This window comes from Physeter macrocephalus, unplaced genomic scaffold (genome assembly GCF_002837175.3).
Source record: "Physeter macrocephalus isolate SW-GA unplaced genomic scaffold, ASM283717v5 random_95, whole genome shotgun sequence".
In the NCBI taxonomy this organism is placed as follows: domain Eukaryota; kingdom Metazoa; phylum Chordata; class Mammalia; order Artiodactyla; family Physeteridae; genus Physeter; species Physeter macrocephalus.
Window position 1 is genome coordinate 1 of NW_021145390.1, and position 22,457 is coordinate 22,457.

Here is a 22,457-nt window from a genome sequence, read left to right on the forward strand (position 1 = left end):
AGATCCCACATGCCGTGGAGCGGCTGGGCCCGTGAGCCATGGCCACTGAGCCTGCGCGTCCGGAGCCTGTGCTCCGCAACGGGAGAGGCCGCAACAGAGAGAGGCCCGCGTACTACAAAAAAAAAAAAAAAAAAGAAAAAGGAAAAAGAGCACTTGACTGGGAATTAGGGGCTCTGGGTCTGGTCCTGTTTCTGTCACTAACTCATGGGGGGAAACTGAGCCTCAGTTTACCCATCTGTCAACTGGCAAATGGGATTTGTGCTCTCCCTGCTTCCACCACCCCCACACTGCCAGAGCCTGCCCTTCTGCGATGGGATGGGGTACAGGGGACCATGAGGCCCCTCCCTGAGGAGTCTTGCCCTGGAGGAGCTGCCAGTCTGACTGGGGAGGTGGGCAGGGACGTTCTTTAGCACTGTCCCGGGCCACTGTCCATGAGCCTCTCCTATGGGTCAGCGCTCACGACAGTACTGGGAGGTAGGGTCATCGCTCTCTTTTACAGATGAGCAAACTGAGCCCAGAGCCGGGACTCCAGCACAGCTCTGGCTGCCTCCAGCAGCCAGACAAGGGGGAGGCCACCGGAGAGGGGTGGCCCAGGGCCCTAGCCACCCACCATCAGAGCAGGTGTGTCATGCCGCTGCGGGCAGGGGGTCCCCTGGGCCCGGAACCTGAGGAACTCGGGATCTGTGTCTCCCGCACCGTTCCGCGCCCACCCCCACGGCGCCCGACGGGGACAGGACCCGGTGTGGCGCCAGGTACCGGGGAGGGGCTCGGAAACCTCTGTTCCCGCGGCGCCGACAATTGGTGTCCGCCCGCCCGCGGGTTGGCGTGCCTGGGCAGGGAGGCGGCTCGGGGCCGCCCGGAACGGACGGGACGGGACGCGACGCGGGCGGCGACGCCAAGTCTGAGCCCCGCCGCCTTCGGGGGCGCCCCGCCCGAGGCAGGGGAGGAGGAGCTTCCCAAAGCCGGTCGGGCCCCGCCCCCTGCCGGCCGCCGCAGGTGGATGCAGGTCCGGGAGACGGCGCCGCCTCTCGGGTCCCACTACCCAGATCAGTCACTCATCAAACAATTTCTGCTAGGGCTGAGGCCGGGGGTCCTGCGGAGGGGAAAGCCAGAGCCTGGTAGGGAGGCCTTGCCTTCTACCGTCTTTGACCTGCCAAGCCTCTCAGCCAGCCCGGCAACACCCAACACCCCCTAGGCCACACCAGAGACACCCTCTGCACACCCCGCAGCCAGGCTGCAGAAGTGGCCTCCTGTTTCTGGACTCCCCTTGCCCAGAAAGTGGGCAGAGCTGGAGCCCCCTCTTCCTGACTCCGAGCTGCTCACACACCCTCCAAGCACACCTGTCATGCTACCCTTGATACCCACCCCTCCTCCTGCCTACAGCCCAGCCGGGAACGTCCACCCAGTCTTTGCCTGCCTGCTCTAAGACCCCTCAAATACCAACAGCAAAATGCTTATGTAGCAATTACTATGGGCGAACCCTGTTCTTCCTGCTTTATAAACATCATACATTTTAACATCATATATTTAACAAGCCTGCCCAGAACAAACGCTGCACCGCCCCTGCCACACACACACACACACACACACACACACACACACACATATTTTGTGCCTGTCAATAACTCCATGTTCCCAGGTCTGGGCTCATGTGTCTTTCCTATCCCTCCCCCACCCCCAGCCCCGTGCTGGCAGCTGTGCTTCAGAACATTGAGCACTGCCTGTCCTTCCCTCCGCTGAAGCCCCCTCCCCCGCCACTGTGCCCCATCCTCAGGCAGCTCTGTGGGCAGCAGGTGCTGGGGAAGGAACAGAGACTCTACTCCCAGCCACTATGCACTGCTGTGCGACCCAGGGCTATTTTGTGCCTGTCAGTAACTCCATGTTCCCAGGTCTGGGCTCATGTGTCTTTCCTATCCCTCCCCCACCCCCAGCCCCGTGCTGGCAGCTGTGCTTCAGAACATTGAGCACTGCCTGTCCTTCCCTCCGCTGAAGCCCCCTCCCCCGCCACTGTGCCCCATCCTCAGGCAGCTCTGTGGGCAGCAGGTGCTGGGGAAGGAACAGAGACTCTACTCCCAGCCACTATGCACTGCTGTGCGACCCAGGGCAGCACAGGACCCTCTCTACGCCTCAGTTTTCTGAGCTGCGGGAACAGGTCATTTCTAAGGCCATGTCAGACCCCATACAAATGTAGGGTTTTGTATACAGTAAGTGCTCACTAAATGCATGAACAGCTGTTCACAGATTGTGACCCTGCTCTCAGCCCCCCTTTGAGTCCAGGACTTGGGAGGAACCGTGTCCTCCGCCTCCCATGCCCTGGCCTTCCTGGCTTCTAGAACTTCCGGATAGATCCTGGTCCAGGCCCAGAGGAGTCCATGACAGGAGGGGGTGATGATCTGTGAACAGGCCTGGCAGTCTCCTCCTCCCTCTAACCCTCTTCAGGGCCTGGCACCAGCATACAGGCCAGAAGAGAAAGATAGTCCAAGTTCACATGTGTTCAGAATCCCCCATTAGAGCACTATGAACCAAAGGTCCCCATGGGTTGGACCTACAGGGTCTACCCTGGAAGTTTCCCATCTGTAAAATCAGGAAGAGTCAGCTGACCATGGTTTTCAGCATGTACTTGAAGAGCTGCCCTTAACAAGCTCGTAACACTTATTGAGCACCAACTGGTGACAGGCACTGCCCAAGGCACTGGAAAGACAGGCTGCTGCGGAACGCAGAGAAGATGCTGGCAACCAGCTCAGATGCAGAGGCAAGGACAGAACCTGAGGCAGCAGGTTCTCTTCCTGGAGAGGGGAGCACGCACAAGGTGTGGAAGGTGAGGGCAGGGCCAGCTGGCTGGGGAGGGGCAAGGAGAAGGGCATCCCTGTGGGAATTCAGAACAGAGCCTCGGGTTTCCCCAAACACCACAGGTGGAGGACAGGAGAGAGCATCTGCAGTCCTGACCTCTGACTTACTGTGGCCTGAGCGCCAGACAGTCACATCCTCCAGTGGACAGGACAAGAAAAGAGGGGGTTAAACACACAGCAGAAGAGACCAGAGCCAGGCACCAGGCAGAACTTCCTGCTAGAACTGTCTGAATTCCAAACTGACCAGAGACTGAGGGGTTCCCTGATACCCAGGGCTTTCAAGAAGGGGTGTCACCAAGGGGCTTCAGGAGGGTCCTTTCTACACCAAGGTAGAGGGCTGGGGGAAGACCTCTCAGGGCTGCTCCACGCAGGGGAGGCTGTGAATAGGACAGCAAGGTTCAGCCATTCTCACATGTCTGGCCTTGTTTTCCTCACACAGCAGAAGTTACTTCGTCAGCTTCCTGGAAAACCTCTGTGCAATCACTGATGGAGAAGCCCAGGCCTCTCTCTCTCTCTCCCTCCACCCTCTGTTCTGATGCAGGAGCACAGACCCACCCGCTCCCAGCACAGGCTTGGGACCTGGCCCCTTACCCTGTCCTCTCCCAGCTGGGCCATCAAGATGCACTCACCAGCACAAAACCCAATGCACCCCCAGGCCCAGGCCCAGCCAGTCGGGGAGAGAGTGGGGAGAGCACACAGCCTGTGCCCAGGAAATGGGGCGGGGCGGGGGGTCAGGAGTCCCGAGCTCTAGTCCCGGCTCTGGGCCTCAGTTCCCCAAGCTGCACAGTGAGGGGCTGAACTAGAAAATATCCAAAGATACTCCCAGCTCCGACTGTTCTAGGACCAACAGGAAGACATACTCCCTTCCTTCACTGCGCCCACAAGGGGGCCAGGGCCAGAGCAGGGGCTGCCTCCAGACTCTGCCCCCACCAAGCTGTGTAACCTCTCTGTTGAACTCACTTGCCAAAGTGTCCTGGCAGAGGGGCTGTTGCTAGGGTCAAATGAGATAATGCTGGAAAACTGCACTGGGAGCATGGAGTCGGCGCTCTCACCTTTCATCTCCAGGGTGAAATTCCAAGATGGTGCATCTGGCACACACAGGATGACCGGCACAGAAAGATACAAAACACATTGCACTCAAGGGCTGGGGAGAGTATGGCCAGGGGGTAGGCTGGAGGCTTCCAGGGAAGGTCTGCTTCTCAAGGGAGGCGCTGGTCGGGAGCTGGAGATGCGAGCATTACAGATAGGGAGACGGGTCTAAGGAGGGGGCACCTGCTTCCTCAGGCCGTCTCCCCCGGGCCCCCTCGCTGGGAATTAGGCAGGCTGAGCCAGACCACCCCACCTGGAGAACTGACCAGGAGAACTGCCCTGCGACCCCAGCTCCCTTGAACAGAGAGGGCAGCCCTTGCCAAGGGAGCCCAGCAAAGGCTCCTGGGCTTGGAGAAGGGAGCCAGGGCTGTGCAGTGTGGCCTTGGCCAGTTAAGAGTCTGTAAGTGAAGGGACACTCCATGGGGCTTAAGATCCTTGGGGGAATTCACGACCCCTAGCCCACCTCCCTAAATGTGCAGAGGAGGAAACTGAGACTTGGAAAGGAGAGCTCACTTAGCCAAGGTCACACAGCAGCGAGCTCCCTCTCTGAGCCCTGACTGCCTTTTCTGCCTCCCAGGTGGGGAGGGCCAGGCCTCCCTGACTCCAGGTGCCCTTACCCGGGTCTGGGGCAGGTGTCAGTGTCTCCATGGAGGCTGGGAGGCCATTGCTGGGCTCAAGGCCAGGACTGGGTACCGCAGAAGCCAGCTTCTTCCTGAGTAGGGCGGGGAGGCCCAGAAGCAGGGAGACAGCCTGGCCTCCACCTGGCAGACAGCATTTGTTACCTTGTAAGGTACTTTCTCTTCTCCCTCAAACAGCTTCTGACCAAACTAGGTGGGGTTGTGGGTGGAGGAGGTGAGGCTTGTTCTTGGAGCCGTGCCTACTCACCTACCCAAGAACACCTGAATAGCTCTCCCTGGGAGCAGCAGGGTCCAGAGCAGCCCCCTGGCCTGTCAGAGAAAGCCAAACAACATACAGGCACGTCTGAGGACCCAAGCCTGGCCTGGGAACCACGATCCCTGGGTTCCCACCCATGCCCCTCCGGGAGGGGTTGTCTACCTGCGCTTAACCTGCGCTGCTTCCCCCTCACCTCTGATTTACAGCCAGTCTGGCTCTCCTGCCGTCTCACACTCACACCCAGACATACACACAGCACCTGCAGGGGGAGGTGGGGGGCAGGAGGCGGGAGGCTGGTAGTTGTGTGGAAACCGCACTTTCTATCCTTCCCTGAGGGCAGTAAGGCCTGGTTCCCCAAGGAGGGAGCTGCCCACCAGGGGCCCAGGGCCTCCTGCCTCTTGCCCAGAGGAAGCAGGCTGGGCACTGCCCGGGAGTCCAGCAGGGCCATGTCTGTCTCCATCTTCGGAGGCATGGAGGGGTCCAGGACCCAGGGCGGGTGGCTGGGAGGGGCAACAGGGCTGCTCACTCACCGGACCCTGTGGGGCCCCTGCCTGACTCTGAGTGAGGAGTGGTGTCCGGGGGTCCCAGTGACAAACTGGACTGAAGTGGAGGACCAGGGCCAGGCCACCATCACTGATGTCCCACACCTGGCACAGGGCAGGCCCCACTGAACACCTGATGAGGGGCTTTAAGGACGGCTGGCCACTCCCTAGCTATGTGACTTTGGGCAACTGTGAGCCTCCCTAAGCTCTGGTTTTGCCTCTGTAAAGTGGGAGTGATAGTTTCCTCCTCCCGGAGTTGTTTTAAGGGCCCACTGGGTCGACAGTTTGGATAGTAGCACATGATGGCCTGCAAATGGTCTTTACTGGGCAGCTGAGGAAGGGTAAGTGTGCTCCCCAGGGTCTCTGGCTGTGTCTGTGGACACCAAACCACTTCAGCCCTTCCAGGCCCTAACCGGAGGGAGCTCCAGGGGTACAGGGCACTTGGTCACCGAGGAACACCTCAGAAGGGGCTCACAGCACCACCGGGAAAAAGCACTGAGGACACGGCCCATGCCGGGCGGGGTCCTCTGCCCCCAGGTCGGCATGTCCTGGCCCCAGGGCCATCTGTGCACACAACTGTGTGTGTGTGTGTGTGTGTGTGTGTGTGTGTGTGTGTAAAGTGCCGCCAGGCCCGCTGGGCCACACCCTGATGACTCAGGGCTATGGCATGCGCCCTACCCGGCCAGTGGGAGAACAAAGCCAGCAACTCAGGGCCTCGGCATCCAGGCTGAGTCACACGCAAACACACCCAGCCAGGTGCCCCCATGCCTCCCAGGCTGGTCCCACCCCAAGGGATCTGCAGTGGAGAGCAGAGGCAGCCTCTCACACTGACGAGGGAGGGAGGGGGTTGGGGTCTGGGGTTAGGGTTAGGGGCATGCCTGGGCGCAGCTGACGGACAGACAGGAGCCTGACTGACAGACAGGCCTCGGGTCTAGACCAGGACCATCAGCCCACCTCTGGGCCCCCAGACTTCACTCACCCCAGGCAGCAGAGTCACAGGCCTGACCCTGGGACCCCAAGTCTGGCCCTGAAATGTATGGGAATTGTGATAGAGTGAGACGGCCAGGCCTTCCAACTACCATTCTGGTTAACACCAGGTGAGGAGTGGTTTCCCCACCTGAGCCTGGGAGTCAGGGTGGTCAGGAGAGGGGCCAGGGCTCACCCTGATAAGACCCTCCATCTCCCTGACCACCAGTGGCTCAAAGAAGGAGCAGAGGTTCCCAGACAAGTGTCCAGAGTGAGAGAAGACGCCCAGGCAGAAGGGCAGGGAGCAGGTGGGTGGCCTTCACGGGCAGGGAGGAGCCCCAAACCCCAGGCCAGCCCAGTGTGGCATGGGGCCCCTGCTTCAGCTAATACCCAGGCCCTAGAGAGTCTGGGGTGCAGCTGCAGAATGCCACCTCCTTGGGCCCCCGCCTGAGCACAGACGGTGGAGGGGGTCCTGCCACCACCTGGGGCCAGAGCATCCGGTCTCCAGCCGAGGCCTTAGCCGAGAGCAGTCCACCAAAAAGGGAGAGGACAGACCCAGCAGGACACCACAGGGCAGACAAGCAGATCCCTAAAACCCTCAACCAGCTGCGACCATGCCCAACCCCAACCCAACCCAAACTAACCCCAAACTGTGAACCACGCTCACCTGGGCTTGCCCCACCCCCATCCTGAACCCATGGCCGGATCTGACACCGCACTAACCCCAACCCTAAGGCCAAGTCTGAACCGTACCCAACACTACCCTGAAGCAGCTTCACTCCAAACCTGGGTGCTTCCCTATGCCCAAATTTTACCCCATTCGCAAAACTCAGCCCTAAAGCAATCCCATCCCAAACCCCAGCTCTGACCTGCACGCACTCTCAGACTTTTGCCCAAAATTCCAATGTCACCCCAACTGCAGCCCCAAACCTACAACATTCCTCCAAACTCTGCCTTCCCAGGCCCTCCCTTAATCCTAACCCGTATTCCACATCCCAGTAGCACCCCACGCCCTGTCTCTACTCTCACCACCGACCCTAGCCCAAGATCCCCAAACCCCAAGCTCCCCACAAGCCCACTTTTCTACCCCACCCGCCCCATTGAGCCCACGCTGTGTCCATTTTCTGACAATCAGAGACCTCTGCTGAGCCCTGGAGTGTCAGGTGGGGGCATAGATCCAGGGTAGTGGGTCAGGTCCCAAATGCCCAGGCTGGGAGTCGAGGTAAAAGGGTAGGGGCTGTGGACAGGACGTGCCCCCAGTAAGAACGGCAAGCACTCTGCCAGTACCATGAGCCCTGCACCCAGTGGCCCCATGTGAGGACTTATATGGGGTGGGCAGGGGGTCATTCAGTCTCTGGGCCTGCCCTAGCATGCCTGTCCTCCCAGCTGAGGTGGGAGCTCTGCTCAGAGCAGTCCAGGGGCCCACTGGGCCCACCCGGCCCAGAAACCCACCGCAGTACAGCCCCCAGCCCACTCCTCTACCCCAGACCCTGGGGTACCCACACCTCGGGGGAGGGAGTCAAACCCAGGCCTCTGAGACTTGTGCCAGCATTCCCCAGGGGGCCCCAGCACTCCTACCCCCTGTCCCTGGTCTATAGGCCCAGTAGGCTGAGTTCGAGGCCCTCCCTCTGCAGTCTGGGGGAGAGGGAGCAGGGATGCCTGGCTGGTATCAGCCGACACCTCCTGGCCCCAGGCCCAGGCTGCATTCCCAGCAAGCCAGGACCTGCCACTGGGTAAACAAGCCGTGCTCAGCACCCTCCTCCGCTGTCCTCCCAGACTCCAAGGTAGCTGCTGCAGCCAGATGAGAAGGTCTCTCCCTCAGCTCTAGCCGAGGCCTTCATGCTGCAGTTTCTGTCATGAGACTCCCCAGGACTCCTCTCCAGCAGGCCCAAGCACCCCAAACTCCTCAGGCCGCCACAGCCTTCTCTCACCCACTCAGCCCTGCACCCCAGAGACCCTGCACCCATGGCAGCAGCATGATCCTGAGTGGGTCCTTTCCTTAGCCTGCCACTCCCTGTCAGAAGACCTGGCCCTTAGTGGGCCAGTCAGGAGCTGTGGCTCCATGCCCCCCACCATAGTGGGCAAGGGAGAGCCTGAGAGGTTGTAACTCATCACATCTCACCTAGGAGGGTTAGGGGGTAAATTGCCTTGCCCCACCTCAGGCCTCAGCCAGTCCAGGGCTCACTCCAGAAGCCTGGATAAGCGCACGGGGCCTCTGGAGGCAGTGGAAGCTAGAAGACGCAGGGGACTCAGGGATGGGGAAGGCAGGACCAGGCCCCCGGGACAGGGCCTCCCCAGACCGCGGCCCTGGAAGTTCTTGCAGTCATCCAACCTGATTCCCTACAACGCAGTCCAAGGGGAGAAGGAGCTTTTCTTCCTCTCCGTCCCTCCGGGCACCAGCCAGGTCTGGACCCAGGCGCCTCTGGCCTGGTGCCCACTCTTCCCCACTCCTGCTGCTCGCACTGGCTCTGACCCTGCCCCTCCCACGCTCAGCAGAGAGACCCAGCCCTCCCTCGTCCGGGGGTCCGGGCTGCCCAGAGTCTCCCCACAGCTCCCCTGCTGCCCGTGGAATTCACGGCAGGACTCCCACAGGGTGTCAACCCACCCATTCCAGCAACCAGACCCCTGCTGCTCTCCACCTGCCCCTGCCCGGGCCACGCTGGCCCCGTACGCTCTCCAGAGAGGCCGTGCGGTGTCAGCCTCCTGGCTTTGCTCAGCTGCCCCTCCCCTCCACTTCCAGACAGGAAGCAAACCCTATCTGTCCCTCAAGCACCAGCTCAAAGGCAGCCAGGACTCCTCTCAAGCAGGCCCATCTCCTGCCTGCCGCGCCAGGGACGGAAGGCTGTGGCCGGATGGTCTGTGCCCTTGGGAAGCAGGAGATCAGGGGTGGCAAAGACCCATCACAAAGCTGCAGGACAGGGGAGGTGGACGTGCCCTCGGAGACAGAGCACAGTGGTCTGGGCCTGGGCTTCCCGGAGGGGGACTCCTCTTGGAGGAGATGGGGCTGTGATTTCACGGTGGTCTTGTCTGACACCTCCATCCCTCCCCAGCCGGCTTCAGGCCACTGGGTGGTAGCTGGGGGCTAGTGCTTCCCACCTGGAGCTCCAGTTCTCACGACAGTTTTGTGACATTGATGTTACTGTCCCCATTTTACTTACTGGGACACCTAGGCTACAACAAGGTAAGTGACTGCCTACGTGGCAGAGTGGGAATTAGATCTCAAAGCCCACCCTCCAAAGAACTAAAGACTTGCCACAAGTGGGTGTGAAGGTAGGGTCCCCGGGGGAAGGGCCAGGAGGGGGGCAGAGCCGAGGCCAGACTTTCACCTAAGTCGTTGAAACCCGACAGCGGTGTCCCCGGGCCTGGGGGAGCAGCCAGTACCCCAGGGCACCTCCACAGCCCGTAAGCGACTGATGTCCCGCCCCCCCCTCACATTCCAAGTGTCGTGAGCAAACCCCGCACCGCAGCCCGTGCACCGCGGAACGCACCCACGCACCTCAAACCCTCCCCCGCTTTCGCCCCCACTGTCCACATGCAGACCAACCAGACCGGCCGCGCCAGCCCCGCCGCCACCAAGAGAGGATCCAGAGTCTCCCCGCCCCCACTCGGAGCCGCCGTGAAAATATTCCGTGGCGCACTAGCGCCCCCAGCTGACCATTGTGGGACAGGCAGGGCGCAGGGACCCAATCCAGGCACCAGGCCAGAAGGAGGAGTCCTGCGTGCCCCAGGATCCCTGCCCACCCACCATTCCTCGACCTCCCTGAGCGCCCAGGGTCAAGTCGGAGGGGGTGAGCCAGGAGCAGAGAAGAGGTAAGGGCGGGCCTGGGGACCGCATTAGCAAAAACATAGAGGGGAGAACAGCAGGGCCTGAGGCTGATGGGTGGGTGGAGTGTGGGTTTCTGCCTTGGACTTGGTGATGGATCAGGCCCAGGCTGGAGAAGGGAAAGTCGAATGGGCATCCCAGATTTCTGGCACTGGCTGGATGATGATCAGAGCTACAGGTGAGAACAGGTCTGGGACAGTGGCTGAAGGACTTGTCTTGGTCATGTAGGCCTTGAGGGACCTGAGCGACATCCTGTGGAGACCAGCAGGAGGTGGTCTGGAGAGTCCGTGGACATGGCAGGGAGGCAGGGACATTCATTACAGCGCTGGTCCCCTCTCTGGCTTCTGACCCATCCTTGGGCAAGACTCTCAATGGGCTTGGTGTGGATTCGCTGCTCCTAGGGTCCCTTCCTGTTCTTGTACTTGTCATTACCTGCCCAGCCTCCCTCTGCCTGGGCCTCAGTCCCCTGCAGAGCCCTCCTAAGAACACAATGAGGACACAGATAGTATTAACTCCGTTTACTGAGCACTTACTAAGTGCTAGGCACTGCACTAGGTGGCCTCACCAGGCTGGGGGTGAAAACTGGCCACTCTGACATCAGTGCCCAAATCATAGGGGCTCCTGGGCCCCATCCATGTGGCCCCCAAGGTACTTCCAGGGCCCCCAGGGATGCTGCCTTCCCCACAGACAGGCACATGTAAAGGCACCCTGCCTCAGTGGCCAGTGTCGTCCATGAGAACGCTGCTCTGGAGAGCTCTCCATCCCCCACCACGGCCCGCTGAGTCCTCAGACCTCAGAGCCTTACATGGGTCTGCAGCAGGGTACTGAGGAGGAAGAATTGGGGGCGGGAGGCAATGCTTCCCTCTCTAACCATCATGCTCCCCAGGCCTCAGGGTCACACTGTTTAGGCCCAGAATCTCAGAGGCCTTCAAAAAAATGACGCTCCAGGCTTCCCTGGTGGCGCAGTGGTTAAGAATCCGCCTGCCGATGCAGGGGACACGGGTTCGATCCCTAGTCCGGGAAGATCCCACGTGCCTCGGAGCAACTAAGCCCGTGCGCCATAACTACTGAGCCCACGCGCCTAGAGCCCAGGCTTCGCAACAAAAGAAGCCCCCGCAATGAGAAGCCCGCGCACCGCAACCAAGAGTAGGCCCTGCTCACCGCAACTAGGGAAAAGCCCACACGCAGCAACAAAGACCCAATGTGGCCAAAAAAAACCAAAACCAAACGAGGCTCCTTCATCACCTGGTGCCAATCCCCTGAACCCCTCTCTCTGAAGGGGCCCCACAGCAGCCCTCCAGGCTGGTGGGACTGGCCCTGAGCCTGCTCCATCCACTGTCTCCCTCCCCCCTCTCTTGCCAGACACCTCGTGCACAGACCTCCATCCTCTTGCCAGCCCAGACACCAAATATACCCTATACTATCATTACTATACCTTATACTGTACCATGTCCTCTCTGCTATACTATATTCTATATTATTCCTATCATACTAGGAGGTGGAGACTGAGGGCCAGAGAGGTTAAATAATCTGTCCAGGGTCAAACAGATAGCTTGGAACAGAGGCTCATCCCACCCTGACCACTCAGGGTAATGCCTGGCATAGTAAAAGGCCCTTTGTGAGCTGGCTCCTACCTGCTGGCCTTTGCAGACCCGGCTCCAAGCTGCCTCCTCGGTGAGGCTGAGTGAGGTGTCCCTTCTCTGTGCTGACCCCAAATGTAACACTTTTCATTCATTCATTTAATAAACAATTACGAAGCATCCACTACGTTCTAGATGCTGCAATACCACCGTGGGCAAGCCTGATCCCTCCCTTCACGGAGCTTACATTCCATTCGGAGGGGAAAAGGACAGTAAACAAATATGTACAACATTGTTGGGGTCACTTCATGGGTTTGAAACGCACGCAGTCACCCGGGGCCCCGCCCTTGGTTTAACGCTCTGCTGCCACTATCTTGGAATTCTCAATAATATTTTAACAAGGTGCCCACGTGTTCCTTTTGCATTGAGCCTGCAAATTACGTAGGCAGTCCTAAACATAGTATGTTTGATGGTCGTTGCCATGGAGAAAAATGAAACAGGAAAAGGGAACGGGGGTGACAAGGAGGAGGGATGATAAATTTAAATCAGGTTTCATCCAAAAGCGATGGTTAGTGAAGGCTTGGATGGGGTGACGGAGCCAGCCAAACGGCTGTCTGGCTGAGGACAGGGCAAGGGCGGAGGGCAGAGGTGGGATGTGGCTGGGGTGTGAGGAGAGGCAGGAGGCCAGGGTGGCCAGAAAGGGGTGATGGAGAGAGGGCTGCTAGGAGGTGAGGCCCGAGAGGCCCCCGGGCTAGTCACTCAGGACTTGGCTGTACTGTAGAGACAGGAAGATACAGGAGACTGGTGACCAGGGTGCTGACGTGATCTGAGTTGAGGACGTACCAAAAGCCCCCTGCGGCCACGTAGAGGAAAGCCTGCGGGGCAAGGGCAGAAGCAAGGAGACCACTCTAACACCTTACTGGGATCCCCGTTACTTTTCTGTGTCCCCAGTAGACCTGATGGACTAGGGGTGGGGAAGGGGAGTAGAGGCCTCAGGGGTGATGCCCAGGTGTCTTTTGTGGGCAACCAGGTGGGCAGAGGAGCCATTCCACAAACCAAGACGGGGACCATCACAAGAGGGCAGGGCGGGTGGGGAGATGAGAGGCCATGGCTGCAACTTTCACCTCAGAAGCTGACCAAAGGCCCAGTCGGGGTCAGGGGTCCACCCACAGACAACCACACCCCACCCACCCTCGAGCTCATCTGTTCCTAGATGCTGTGGGGAGTATAAAAACCTGGCCCTGCCCCTCCCTTCTCTCCCCTCTCCCTGACCCCTCCCACCCTTGACGAGGGAGCTTCTCCTGTTCCCCTCGGACCTCCCCAGCCCTTCCTGTCTCGCTTACAACCTCAGGGAGGTGAGGGCTCCAGCAATAGTTAATTTGCATTTCATTTAGAAACGTGACCACCGGGCAGGGCCACCAAGTCCAGCCTTCAACCAGGGTCCCCTCTGCTGCATCCTGTGTAGCAGGTGCCCTCTGCTTTCATATCTCCAGGGCCCAGGAACTCACTCTCTCACCAGGAAGCCCAGCCCATGCTTGGACAGCTCAGCCAGACACCATTCACCTCCCTGTTAGTCCCTGCCTGGTCTTCTCTGAAGGCACGTGGAACACAGCGGCTCCCTCCTCCATGAGATGGGGGCAGGGGGAGACAGAAATGGCTTACTAAGCACCTGCTCTGTGCCAGGCACTTGGGGTGCAGAGGCAAGCAGCGTGCTGGGTTCCTTGCCCTTAGGTCACGTGACAAGTCCCTGCAATACAAATTGAAAAGAACAGCGAATTTTATCGAGCACTTACTATGTGCCAGACAATGTTCCAGTGCACTTTATGTGTAATAAAATCATTTAGTTGTCCCAAAAGCCCTCAAAGCTGGGCTCTGTTAATTATATTCACCTATGCATTGGCCCAAAGTCCTGCAGACACTATGGTGAACCAGAGTTCATGCTCAGAGGAGCAGGCTGCTGGAGTTAGCAACTAACTGCCTGTTTTAAGTGTTGGCCAGAGTTTCGCTTCTCAGTTTAAAGGGTTTCTCTCCTCCATCATCTCCAAAATACAAAATGCCTCTTCTCCCCAAAATGGCCCGCGCAGGTGGGAAGGGGCACAGTCCTCTGGCGCCATCTAGGGGCAAAAACATGCATTGCAGAGGTTTAAGTGCCGCCGAGGTGGGCGCCCCCGTCTGGTAGGGACCCAGAGGGACTAACTGCAAAAAAAGATCCTGTTAGGACGTCAGGCACCTCCCACCTCCCACCACGTGGCTGTGGTTCAGTATTGTAATGATGACTGCACACCTGCTTCATCTAGTTGCCAATCAGAAGACGGGTCCCTGTAGAACTGTGTCCCTAAAACGTTATTGTTTCTTTGGGGGGGGGGTCCCAAGCCCTTTTTATATGAACACTGGTGACTTTAAGAGTTCTGCAATCTGGTGCTCTAACAGACGGCTTCATACAGTCCCTGAGCACTGTTAGATTGTCCCTGATTCTGCAGTTAGGTAGACTTGAAACAGACCTTACTGGGGGATGCATGTAAGGGGGTATCACTCACAATACTGGCAGCATTCTTTTCCTTAGGATGGGGGTGGGTACAAGGATGTTCATTTTATTATTTGCTAAACTTTGTCTGTAATTTTTTATAGATATGAAATTTTTTATTTAAAACGTATTAATTCTTTTAGACAAACTTCCCAATGTTTGAAACCAACTGTATTATCACCCAGTTGTACCCACAACGAAGCACAGTGAAACAACCCTGGAGGCAGGCCCCCAGGGAAATCTCAGTTTCTGACCCCACACCAGCCACCCAGAGAATAAAACCAAGCCTCGAGGCCAGGAAGCTGCATGCAGCTCTACCCTGAGAACTCTGCCCCTTGAGCTACCAAAGCTTAATGTACAAGAACTACAATGGGTGTTTCACTCATTTGAAAAATAGTTAGTAAGCACTTACTATGAGCTAAACACTGTGTGAGGTGCCGGGAATCCAAAAGTGAGCTAGGTATGGCTCCTTCCAGCAAAGAGGTGACCCTTTCAGAAATGAGTTCTGACCATAAACAACAGCAGGACAAGATGGGGAGTGGGAGGTGCCATAAGAGGGAAGGGTGGGTGCAAAATGATCACGTCTATCTTGGAAAATCTGGGAAGGCTGCCAGGAGGAAGAGGCATAGCGCTGGGCCTTTAAGAGCACTAGAGGTTGGCTGCTGGAAGGAAGAGACTCATTCCAGAAGGAGGGAACAGGGTCAGGAAAAGCCCAGAGGGAGAGGATCCAGGGGTAGGTTTAGGGAACAGCAAGAAAAAGGTGGATTTTAGAAAAAGGATCCTGGATTCTCAGGCGGGACAGGTAGTTTGGTTTGCCATAGTGGCGGGCCTGGAGTGGGTCTAGACTTGACTCAGGAGGAGTGGGGAGCCATGGCAGGTGTTAGAGCAGGAGAGTGCCCCATCAGAGTTGCAGCTGTGTGCTAGGTGCTCGGAGCAGGGAGCAACTAAGCTGACCAGTGAGCTGGCGGCATAGGCCGGTGCTGGGAGGGGCGAGCAGAGAGAGAAAGGATTGCCCCTTCGGGTCTGTCTCTGTCAGTGAGTCTGCAGGGTCAGGAGTCATGTGGCCGACCCTCCCGCCCACCCACCCCACCAGAGGAGGTGGGAGTTAACCAGCCCAAAGCAGTGTGTGCACAGCACCCACTGGGCCCTGAGGGGCCACAAGAGATGCAGGACAAGAAGCCCGAGCCCGCCTATAGGAGCCAGGGGCAGCTCCCTGGAAAGCTGCCTCTACAAGGTGGAGCTTTTAGGAGCCCACTGAGCCCTTTCCTCCCACCAGAAAAATCCCCCCCACCCATCTACTCGCTAAGGACTGGTCTCACCACAGGAGATGCATTGCTTAGATCCAAACTTTAGTCCTTGTAGTAGATTGAATGGTGGCCCCCAAAAGATATGGCCACGTCCCAGAGTCTGTGAATCTGACCTTATTTGGCAAAAGTGTCTTTGCAGATATAATTAAGGATCTTAAAGTGAGATCATCCTGGATTATCCAGGTGGACCCTAAATCCAACGACAACTGTCCTGATAAGATACAGAAGAGAAGGGCCTTCTGTAGTGGTCCAGTGGTTAAGACTCTGTGCTTCCACTGCAGGGGGCACAGTTTCGATCCCTGGTTGGGTAACTAAGATCCCACATTTTGCGGTGCAAAAATAAAAAATAAAATAAAAATTAAACAAAAAAATGTTTTTTAAAGTTTCAGAAAAGGAGGCATGGATACATAGAGAAGGAGAAGGTGATATGAAGGCAGAAGCAGAGGTCGAAGCGATGCAACCAGAAGCCAGCTGTTATTGTTATTATACTGATGCACAGAGAGGTTAAGTGATTTGCCCAGGGTCACACAGCTTCTGAGTGTTGGAGCTGAGATCAGTAGCCAGGTTCCTGCCCACACCCTGAACCATTACAGGAGCCTCTCCCATCAGCTAAGTGCTCGCTGCTTTGCTTCTCTCACAACACTGCTCTGTTTCCTTCTTTCTGAGGACAGCCTTGTAACCAACGCCTTTCTGCCCCAGCTGCTGGGAAAATCGAGTCAACACTAACACCCAAGTACAGCACTGGGACTACCCTCCGTAGTCCCACCAGCTTTGTTTTCTTCCCAATTAAGGGGCCCTAGTTTTCTATTTTATCATTAATGATAGCCTGCTTCTTTCTAGAGAGAATGCGGAAGGCAGTATGTATTAAAGACGTAGCAGTAAGACCAACACAGAGAACTAAAATGCTGGGCCCACAGGAAACAGCGATTGTACAAGGCTGACTGAGTGGCCACAGATGCTGTGATTAAGCGTCCGGGCAGCCAGGGCAGAAGAGGAAAGCTGATCTGTTACTATCTGCAGGAAGCAGGCTCCTTTCTCAGTGGGAACAGTGTTTTTCCCTTATAATAAACTCAAGTGAAAGTTGCTCACATGGTCCTTGGTAAAGGGAACGCTGAGTGATGTGATCCACTGACTACGTCTTGAAAAACTATTTTTGCCACAAAAGGAAAGTGTATTTCGTGTGACTCTTGGCCAACGTCAAGGGCACCGCACTGAGCCACACTCAGGGAGGGAGAGTCATCCAGGAGAGAGACCAGCATGGTCCAAGGACAGACTGGCCAGAACTCGGAGACCCAGGCCTGGATGGATGGCTCAGCCCTTCAAAGCTGTGCCCTAAACATCCTCCACGGGCTTCGGTTTGTGAAAAATCGTGTTCCCTGAGAGCAGGGTCTAGTCTTTTCGTGTCTGCAGTGCTGCTCCCAGCTCAATGCCCTCAACAGCTGAGCTGGTTGGAAACGTGGGCAGAAGGGTGGTTGGGGCCAGCACCACGCCCTCTTGCCTGGTGCGGTGGACACTTCCTTCACCCCCCATGTCTGCTCTCCCCTTCTGTAGCAGCAGTGGAGCCCTGATTTGTCACTGGGCACATGGGCGCCCTGGTGTTTCCCAGCACCCTGGGCAGCTGGTTGTGGTCATGCAATCGGACAGCCAACAGCATGTGAGTGGAGGTCATGAGTCCAGCCTCCCCTTTGGGGAGACACCCTCTCCCTGGGTCGTCCCCTCCCGCTGGCTGGAAGCCAGAGGTGGGCTTGGCAAGTCAGCGTGGATGGAGCTCGCCTGTCAGCGTGTGGAGCAGCAAGACAGAAAAAGCCTGAGACCTGGGCTTCCCTGGTGGCGCAGTGGTTGAGAGTCCGCCTGCCGATGCAGGGGACGCGGGTTCGCGCCCCGGTCCGGGAGGATCCCGCATGCCGCGGAGCGGCTGGGCCCGTGAGCCATGAGCCATGGCCGCTGAGCCTGCGCGTCCGGAGCCTGTGCTCCGCAACGGGAGAGGCCACAGCAGTGAGAGGCCCGCGTACCGCAAAAAAAAAAAAAAAAGCCTGAGACCTGATGCTGTGCAGCTGCTATGCCAGTTCTCACTGTTCCTACCAGGACGGTACGGGACAGAAAACCAAGTTCCATCTGCTTAAGTCACTGTTATTTTGAGTCTCTGATGCATGGAGAATGGATAGCCCAACTAAACCCCAGTGAACCTGGGAACTCGGGTGAAAAGCCATCGTCTTTTGTCCCTGGGTGCTGGGTTCAACCAAGCAGTCTCCCCTGAGGCTAGTTCCCCAGTAGAAGGATGGCTGTTCCCCCTGAGGCTTTTCACGCATTACCTCATCCTCACAGCAGCCTTGCAAGGGACTACACACTGTCCCTGTTTGGCAGATGGGGAAACTGAGGCTCAGAGACATGACCAAACCTGCACAAGGGCTCAGAGGCACTGAGAGGTGGAGCCAGTCTCAAATCCAGGTCTGCCTGCTCCAGAGTCTTTGCTCCCCTGACAGAAATGAGAATTGTTCACCACTGAACCAAATGCAGACACGCTGTCCTCTGAGCGCGAGAGAGCCGTGTCTGCAGGAAATGCCTTGGTAAGCCTGCCTGGCGTCTGAGCTCAGATCCCCCAGGTCTCCGTGACGGGTTGTGACAGTCAGTCGGCAGGGCTCACCAAGCGCGGTGGGGCTTCGCAACCCTACTGAGGTCTGGTTCCCCCAAAAATCCACTGAGTGCGGGGCGTGGCGGGGACCCCACGGGAGAAGGGCCCTTGCGTGGGCAGTGACCCAGGCTGCAATCAGCTGCCGCAACGTTTCAGACCTCCTCCAACTTAGTAACATAAACAGCATCAGGTTTATTGTGCTCACAGAGTCCAGGGGTCAGGGGGCCGGGACAGGGTGTGTGTTGGGGGTGGAGGCTGGGGCCTCAGTGGGGAGGACTCGAGGGGCCGAGGGTGGCTCAGATGGACGTCCGGGGCTAGAATCATCATCACTCCAGCTTCTTTCTTCACATGTCTGGACCAGACGATTCGAAAGCTGACCTGGGCTGCCACTGTCAACTGGAGGATCCACGCAGGCCTCTTCACGTGGCTGCTCACAGCATGACAGCTGGGTCCCAAGAGGAAGTGTCCGGAGAGGGTCATCGGGAAAGCAGCGTTCCCAGAGGCCCAGGCCAGCACTGCCTGGCTTTTATGACCTAACCTTAGAAATCATATGGCATTGCGTCCACTGTGCCTATTGGTGAAGCGGTCTCAAGCCCACCCAGTTTTAGGGAGGGGACATAGATCCCGCTTCAACGGCAGGAGTGTCAAAGAACTGGGGACCATTTTTTAAACTGCCTAGTCCCATAACACCTGAGGGTATCTCTTCAGTCGACTTACCTGTTTGATTCCAGAGTGTTCTAACGTCAAAAAATAACTCCCCTTCTCATAGCTGATGCCCAGAATTTCCCTGGAGAGCTTTAGTCTTTGATCTTGAAGTGACTTTATTCTAAAACAAGCCCCCCCGCCAGCCCCAGCCGCCACGGGGACTGTGCTATAGGCCTGACCCTCCTTATGCCTCAGTGTCGGCAGGTGGGCTCACCAGGTCTTTCCAGAGAGCAGCAGTGGCTAAGAAAGGAAAGAGGGAGCACCTGGGCCATTGTGACACCAAAAGTTCATCCTGACTGGATGCCTGGGAAGGGGGAGGGAAGGAAAGAAGGGGGGTCCTAAGGTCCAGAGGTAAACTTGGCAATGTCACCATTTAGCTGGTCCTCCCACAAGCATCTGCCTCACCCCCACCTATACCCACTGCCCCACATCCCACTGGCTTCTGAGAAACAGGACTCCTGTCCAACGCTGTCCCTCTGAGGGTCCCTCCCCACTCCTATCCCCCAATCTGGGGTGGCCCTCTCTCTTTTAGAGCCAAAGATCTGTTAGGAGCAGATTCAGCATTGTTTTCCATTCAAACCAGCCTCCTCTGAATACTTGCTGTATCAGCAGTGTAGGAAACAAGCCAATCTAGGTTAAGAAAGGGGGGTGGGATTCAGGGAATTAGATGCTTATAAAATCACGGGTGGAGGCAGGAAGCTGGAGGCTTCCAGTGGAATTGTTGAGTTCAAGGACACACCAACATACCGCCAAGTCACTATCCGCAGAGCAGGAATTGCTGCAGCAATGGCCCCCATGCCTTCCAAATCCTGCACAAGCGCATCTCTTTGGCTCTACCTAATGCACTCTAGCTGCAAGGGAGTCTGAGAAGGGCGGTTTCTAGCTTTCTGGCCTCCACAGTGCAAAGGGCACATTGAAAGAGGAGGGAATGGATGCTGAGATCCAGGGCACCATACCCAGCACAGATGACAAGGAAGGAGTTTGCTGGACCCATCCCCCTCCTCTCAGGCACCTACAGAAGGTGGGGTCTCTCATCTCCCCAGCACATGTCCCCTGATTTATTTTTCCTGCCATTGCTGTGTCATCTCTAGAGCCATCAATCGCCCTGTGGGCTTCCTGGCCTGAGTAAGCTGACGTCCTCTCTGCTGCAAAGTGGAAGGAGATGGGGTGACGCTGGCTCCCTTTGCCATCGTGTCCCTTAAATCTCCCTCAAAGGCACATTTACTCCACATGCAAATTTCTTTACTGAAATATTTACATAAAAGGGAATAACCTCTTCTGAGAGAAAACGGTAACTCTCCAACTGACTTGGACTTTCCCTTGTGGCTCACTAAGGAATGTACCCAAAGATGAGGGCCTTTCCAAGCAAGGGACTTCCCTACACAGTGGACCCCCCTCCCACCTCTCCCTCCCTCTCCCTCCCTCTCCCTCCCTCTCCGTCTATAGCATCTGCCTCTTCCGGAAGGATCCTCCCCCCTGCACCTTCCTTCCTAAAGCCTCAGGTCTGGGTCCTGCAGCCCTAAATAGTGTCCCCCGCTTCAGTGGGGTGGGAAGAGGGAGCAGTGCCTGGCTGCCTATCCCTACAAGCCCTGGGGGGTTGGGGGATGGCTTGGAGGAAGTGGGGTGCAGTCCGTCCTGACATTGACTGGAGTCCTCCCATTGGGTTCCTTTTCATGATTCCCACTAGAGAGAGCTAGACACCCACCAGTGCCTTTGCAGGTGGCTCCAGCCTAGAGGAGCACGGGAGCATCTCCCAGGGACCAGAAGTTTAGACAAATGAGATTCAGAGGAAGAGCATTCCCACATTTCAAGGTGCCTGTCCTGCTCCAGAGGTCATCAGGTCCCCATTAATCTGTCCAGAATCCTTCATTTCTTCCTGGTCCCCCAAGGTCTAATGGAATCAGAAGAGAAGGGCTCTGGCCTGGATTACCTTCTTTGGTTCAGAGCTTCCCTAGGAAGAAATGAGGGTTCTTTCAACTTCCCTAGCACACTTTCAGGGTGCCTTGGGAGCTTAGAGGAAGGGTTTTAAGCTGAGACAGACAGCCCTCCCTCATTCCCACCACTGCATAAGTCAGGGGGTGCGGGGGGTCGGGGGAGCATGGTAAGGGGAACATGGGGCAAGGAGAGTTTTGCCGTGGGGCTCCTTGGAAAGTGGCTTCCTTGTCCTCCTAAGAGAGCCTCCCAAACCCATCCTGCCTCTCTCCCAGGAACTGGACGGGAAGCCACAGCCCAGGGAGCTGCTGTGCCCTCTTGGGCCACACGAGGGCGCCAGTCTCAGGTGGATGCTGCACCACATCTGCCTGGAGAGAGACCACTGACTGACTCCCCAGGCCTTGACAGACTGAGCCCACATCAAACCAGCCCTGAAGTCCATCCTTCCTCTACACTGACCAGTTGGTGAAGCTGAAAATCTCCCTTTACTGCTTAGCGCAGTGTGAGTGAGGTGTGTCCTTGCAGGTGAAAGCTTCCTGCTAACTCCAGGGGCTTCTCAGGATTGTGTTCTCCAGTCTCTTCTGACCCCACCCCCAATCACCACCCCTACTACTGGGCTAGACGTGGGGAGTGCAGATAGGAAGGAAGCACAGCCGGACTCACAGAGAGACCGACAGACAAATTGCCCCCAGAGTGCTAAGTGCTGCAGTACAGCTGTGCTATTGTGAGCTTGACCTGGCAGGTGTGGGGTCCTGGGGTGGGCGCTACAGAACCCCAAACAAGAGGTGTGTTTGAGCTGAGTCTGGGGTTATGCGGGTAAACAAGTGGCTCCAGGCTGCAGGACCAAGGGCGCCCAGGCATGAAGGCAGAAGACAGTCGACACAGGCAGGGAGCTACGGGGAGCTGGGGTGGCTGGAGCGGAGGGTGCGTGTGGGAACACGATGGGGGATGCAGCTGGACAGGTGCACCTAGATGGGGTGGAGGCATAAACTAGGTTCAGGAGACTGGACTTTATCCAGAGGGAAATGGACAATCAGGGAAATTTTAGGTAGTGACGTGATTACAGGGCAACGCTGGCCAATAGAATTTTCTGCAGTGATGGAAAGAGTCTGTATCTGCACTGTCCCGTATGGAAGCCACTAGCCACATGTGGCTACTGAGCACTTGACATGTGGCTACTAAGACTAAAGAACTGAATTTGTAAATTCTACTTGATTTTAATTAATTCAATTGTAGCCACAGGTAACTAGTGGCTACAGTACTGGACGGTGCAGATCCAGAGGAAGGACTGGAAGGGAGATTTGGAGGCAGGGACATCGGTTAGGAGGCTATGGAAATGGTCCAGGTAGAAGACAGTGGCAAGGAAATGGAGAGGAGGGCACAGATGCTAGAGGTGGATGCTAGGAGGATTCCCAGGGTGACCTGGGTGATGGGAGGCTTCCTGCAACATCACTGAGAACAGGGACCCAGGATGAACAGGGGTGGAAGAGATGGCAAGGTCAACTTTGGACAAGCAGAAATTGAGACGCCTTGGGACATCCAGGTGTATGGGCATCTAGTAGGTAGTTCTGTATGTGGCTCTGGTGCTCTGGAGAGAATGAAAGCTGGAGACAG

General features: G+C 57.1%; 1 long non-coding RNA gene across 3 annotated transcripts; it reads left to right on the top strand.

Annotated features, from left to right (window-relative positions):
• The first annotated feature begins 8,509 nt into the window (after positions 1–8,509).
• On the top strand, positions 8,510–16,832 carry LOC114484861 (uncharacterized). 3 transcript variants are annotated; one of them, XR_008616542.1, is made up of 4 exons: positions 8,510–9,195; positions 9,879–10,150; positions 15,958–16,307; positions 16,415–16,832. It is a non-coding gene; the product is annotated as an uncharacterized lncRNA (long non-coding RNA). The 3 variants fall into 3 exon arrangements; XR_003678229.2 differs by having other exon boundaries at positions 8,511–9,195; positions 15,958–16,832; XR_003678228.2 differs by lacking the exon at positions 8,510–9,195 and adding an exon at positions 9,202–9,521 and having other exon boundaries at positions 15,958–16,832.
• The last annotated feature ends 5,625 nt before the right edge of the window (positions 16,833–22,457 follow it).